Below are 5,208 nucleotides of genomic sequence, written 5' to 3' on the forward strand. Positions count from 1 at the left end.
AACAAAGTTTGAGATTTGAGCTATGTATGTACCAGATATTCAATAACATCATTATAGGAGGGTATGAAAAAAAAAAGAAAAAAAAAAAGAGATTTGAGCTATGCATGTATCCAATAACTTATTTCATCAGGGGAGCACGAAAGAAAAGAGATATAAACGATGTCAGAACAACGATGAAAAACTCCAGCTTAAAATTATTTATATATAGTTGTATGATAATTTTCAATATTTATTAAATGATTTTGATTGTTTATTCCACATCTTTTATTTTAAAGCATAAATTGTTTACTTTTTTAAAAAGAAATATTATCTCACTATATATATAAATTGTTATGTAAAAATGTCGGTCTACATTACTAAATAAAAAAATGAAAACAATTAATAAATTATTTATAACTTAAAAACTAATTTATATTTCGATATCAATATGCTTTTGATAAACTTTGGCATTTTACAAAATTATACCTACTTCTTCTTTACTTGTATTATCAATTAATATATAATCATAAAAAAGAAGAAAGATAGCGAATATATATCATCAGACAAATTAAAGAAACATTCAAAGTAGAAAATTGAAAAAAAATATTCCGGTACCGGGAATCGAACCCGAGCCTCCTGGGTGAAAGCCAGGTATCCTAGCCACTAGACCATACCGGAGTTATTAATTGAACGCATAATTGGATTAGTTTTTCCTGGTAATATCACCTATTGGTTTTTATACTACTTTTTATCTATAATTTAGTATCATGTCTTATATATATATATATATATTTTTACTTAATAGATATAAAATTTTTTTTTTTTTTTTTTTTTTTAAACAGAAACCTAATATCGTCAGATAGAATAAAAAATTATGTTGGTAAATCTTTACTTTTTTTATCCAGAACAAAATTCTATGTTGTTTTTTAAGTACTTTTTTTTTAGATCAGGTATTATTTCTTAAATACTCCTGCAAAAGGATAAGGTACCCTTGTACAACCAGAGAAGTGGTACTTATGACCAGTTATAGTTAAGTACCATTATTATAGTTGAACTTTCTAATGTAAAAGTATTCTTTCCTTTCCAAATGAATATTATAGTGTTGGCGATAGTTCGACAGTTATCTCACCAATATTGGCAATCGTCAGTATCGAAAAGTTTATCGTTAATCTTTAGAATATCGATATGAGTAACAATAGTAGGGAAAAAGTAACACACTTTCTCCAAAAAGAATAATATTTAAGTCACGAAAAAAAATGAAACAGAAAATAAAATTATCAATCAGAAGGAGATGGTGAGGGTTAAGGTTTAGAAGAAATGAAAAATAATTTTCAACTATTTATTAGTTGCGATCGTTTCAAACAGTTTTATTCAGGGCTCTGTAATGGGTGAAGGTGTACAACAATAAAGGAATTTTAAATCTAAATTAATGGAATTAATAATTAAATTATTAATGATCCTGAAATTAATTTTGAATAATTATACTAATTAATTATTATTACATTATAAAAAATAAATAGAGATAAAAAATATTTTAATCAAAGGAAGACATTGTAGTGTGTAATGTCAAAATGAGATGTAACTTCTGTATACTGTTTTGCTTATTAAAGTTTCTACAATAAAATACTATACTCTAATCAAACTTCGATTTCAAAAATTTCATTTGAACTTTGGTTCTTATCAATTAATTAATAATTGAATTTTAATTTTATTTAAATTCTGAAAAATTTTTTTTACAAACCTTCCACTTTTCTAATTGCCATTTGATTTAAAATTTCTTTTTAATTTCAGTTTGACCTTGAATACCAAATCACTAATGAGTGCTTTTTTTAAAACTGATGTAAAGCTTATCAATAATATAGTATCTAGTATGAATTATGTGTAGATGTGATGTGTATAAGATTTTTTAAAAGTATAGTGAAATTAAAACAGTAGTTAGGTGAGATTCGTGCCGAAGGATTTCAAAGCAGACCTCCCATGGATGCTTGAGCATTTGTAGCTGTTACTTCAGAGGAAACACCTTGGGGGCTTCTCCGATATTTGAGCTAGCAAAAAAACATTTTTGAGGAGCCCCATAGTCATAAAGATTGCTACAAACGGTCAAGCATGCTTACACATCCAACTTATGTGATTATTTTACAGGGAGCGATAAAAATATTCATTGATAGTATCGAATACTATTGTTACTATAATGTTAGTGGGCATTATCAAAACGAAAGTCGAAACTATCGAAATTTCGCTAACCATAGAATATTGCTTTAGAGTCATTCTGTTAATTTATGCAGCCAATTAGTTGAGATTGGCAGATTTGTAAATACAAATTTGTTTCCAACATATTAATTATCTGCTGATAGTTTAATGTGGTAAATATCCTGAGGAAATATAAACATAACCAACTACGTGGCAATGCAAAGCCCGTCGTTCAATAACATTAAATTTAGTACAAGGAAGACATTAAAGACGCTGTAAAAGGACATATTTGTGAGAGTGGTATTTGACTTACGGCCGGAATAAAGAGCTTTACTGATATCTGGCAAGTAATTGAAGTAATGGCCTCTTTCGGTTATGGCCAGTAAAGCCGCATCAGGAGACAAACAGAGGACCATATCGACGGAAACAGAACAAAACGTTGGAATATGCTCGAGCTTCACTTCACAGGTCGGAGGGTTCGAGCACGTGCACAGGAGCATATGCTCCCACAGGTGGAGTGAATCATATGCTAATGAGTTCAAGTGGTATCTCATTAGCACGAGCATTTGGGAGAGCCATATGGTCCATGGATCCGCGACTTAAGCGGTACAAACAATAGTAAGCCTAGTCATTGTTTCCTTCTTGTAATTGTTTCATTTAATTTTTTCAAGATGGAAGAAAACAAGCGTTTATTTCCAGTAGTTAATCAACCACATGACGTGTTGGGTTCATGACAAATTTAATGTTTTCTATGACCTCTTCCTTTCAACTACTCGTACCGTAGTGCGTTTCCAAATAATTAAAAAAACAAAATACGAGTATTTCAATCTGATCGTGCAAAATTAGGCACCTGATGTTTCAATATTGTATTTTTGTTTAATTTCTTGAAAAGGTCATAAGATAAACTTTAACCATTAAAATTTTTGAGTCGTCCTACAAGATAGCCTCACAAAAATAAATGAATTATAATTTAAAATTTTGTATTAATTAATTATTCTAGATTTAATTCTTAAGAAAACATGAATATTAAAAACTCTATTTATATGAGGGTTGGTCCAAAAACATATCATGATCAATTACTCATTTTTTATTTTTATCACTCGTCAACCGTCTATTACTTCGTTACTAAACAGTATCTGTGTCCAGGGAACAATATCCAACATATTCCGTCATACACACGATAACACAATGATAACTGTAAGAGTGGCTGTAATAGTTAATCAGAGGACGATAGTAGCTATCGTGCTATAGATGTCATTCAAGGGCCGACACGAGATAACAAATTAAACAACTAAAAATAAAGGAGAGCTCGCGGGGACGAAAGAAAGACCCTCTATCCCAGGCCTTCTACGCGCTCCTCTCCTTTATATATTTTTATTTTTATCTTTATCGCTTTTATCTCTTTTTATATTTCTGTTTGTTTTATGGATATAAATGGTCCGGAGGAAGGAACGTTAAAAGGACAATAAACGACGGGTCTAAAGAATATCGATAAAAAAAAGAAAACTGAATCACCCGAAGAAGCCATCCCTCTTCTCATTTGCATCTTATCCATTACAGGGAGATATCCATCATAAAACTACACTTTTTTCCCCGCCTTTTGGAGATTTACTCGCTCCTAGCAATGGTTACTCTCTCCTAATCGTCGCTCCGACGTATCGTCCGGCATTAATCAAGTTAGCAGCGTAGTTTCGCGCCATTAGCTCCCGAGGACATTTTCTTGTAATGGAACATTTTTTTTCTTTCTCTCTTGTTTACATCGGCCTCGTAAAACGGTTTAGGACCATTTAAAGAATTGGTCCAAGACGGTTCCCTGATCACGCCCCTCTGGTATTAATAATTCATGCAGATCTTTCCTTATTTCTGCTCCTTCGGTGTTTTATCTTCGGGTGATTCATTAGACCGGTTGAACATTAACGAGATATATTGCTCTTCCGAATAAAGGGGCAGGAAAATACGACCGTAGCCATCTGAGGAGTCATTATAGATTTTTTTTAAGGAGGGTAGGATTGTAAAAAGACTCGAAAACCAATAAACGAATTAGCGTTTTACGAGTTGAAGCAATTTTGAAGTATCCTTTTAAAGGGCTATTGCTAAATTTAACTACAAAAAATATCATAAAAAAAGTACAGTGATAAACAAATTATTTCTATTGCATTTAGTTCATAAGATTAGAAGACTTTAATTAGTTCTGAATATGACGAAATATAAACCAGTTTCACTCACTGCTACTTAAAACGGCAACGTAATTCTCACAGAAATTCGTCCATTAAAACTATCAATAGAAAGCGTTTATCATTTGAAGTCTGAGGATCATATTAAAAAAGCTCAAATAAAAAGTTGATTCTTTATAAAGAAAAGTAGTAATTGTTCGGTATATGAGATGAATACCTTGACTTGAACCGACATTATTGTACCAGACATGATGAAGTGGAAGGAATAATGTTGTAAGCCAGTATAATGACATTTTGAGAAACTAATAATAAATAAATAATCCCAGGGCCCCTAAAAAAATCCGCTAAAGGCTTTAAAAATAAATCAGCCTCTAGGGGGCCAAAAACCGAAAATTATTCCGCTACGGTACCTCAGTATAAATCAAACCCAAGCTACTAATTATTTTGGTATGCCTCTGTTTATTTAGTTCAAAATCTAATTTAAAAACAATAAGTAATTTTCAAAGGATTCAAATAATCGTTCTTAATTATGCGTCCCAAAAAGGAACTAGGTATCATTTAAATACGCGAATCCTCGTTTGAATAGTAACTTCACAACAGTACTCTCTACCAACATATAATAAACTGCAAGATCATGTCAAGAGACTAATTCAGAAATGAGTCGACGGTCGACATTACACTAGGTGAAGACTAGCTGGGGTAGAATAATCGATTTACAGACTAAGCTCTGACTAGGCTCTGAGTTGGAAAGAAATCCGAAGATTTAAAATATTTTAATTTTTTTTATTTTTTATTGTTATTGGAGTTTATATTTATTTATTGCTATCATGAGGGCTACAAAAAAACACTAGATATAATTTTAATA

At 31.2% G+C, this 5,208-nt stretch overlaps 1 non-coding gene across 1 annotated transcript; it reads right to left on the reverse strand.

Moving 5' to 3' along the window:
- Nucleotides 1–585: 585 nt before the first annotated feature.
- TRNAE-UUC (transfer RNA glutamic acid (anticodon UUC)) lies at nucleotides 586–657 on the reverse strand. Its single transcript has one exon. It is a non-coding gene; the product is annotated as a tRNA-Glu (tRNA).
- Nucleotides 658–5,208: the final 4,551 nt, after the last annotated feature.

Source organism: Halyomorpha halys, unplaced genomic scaffold (assembly GCF_000696795.3).
Source record: "Halyomorpha halys isolate HHAL.00 unplaced genomic scaffold, Hhal_1.1 Scaffold1012.1, whole genome shotgun sequence".
NCBI classification, from domain to species: domain Eukaryota; kingdom Metazoa; phylum Arthropoda; class Insecta; order Hemiptera; family Pentatomidae; genus Halyomorpha; species Halyomorpha halys.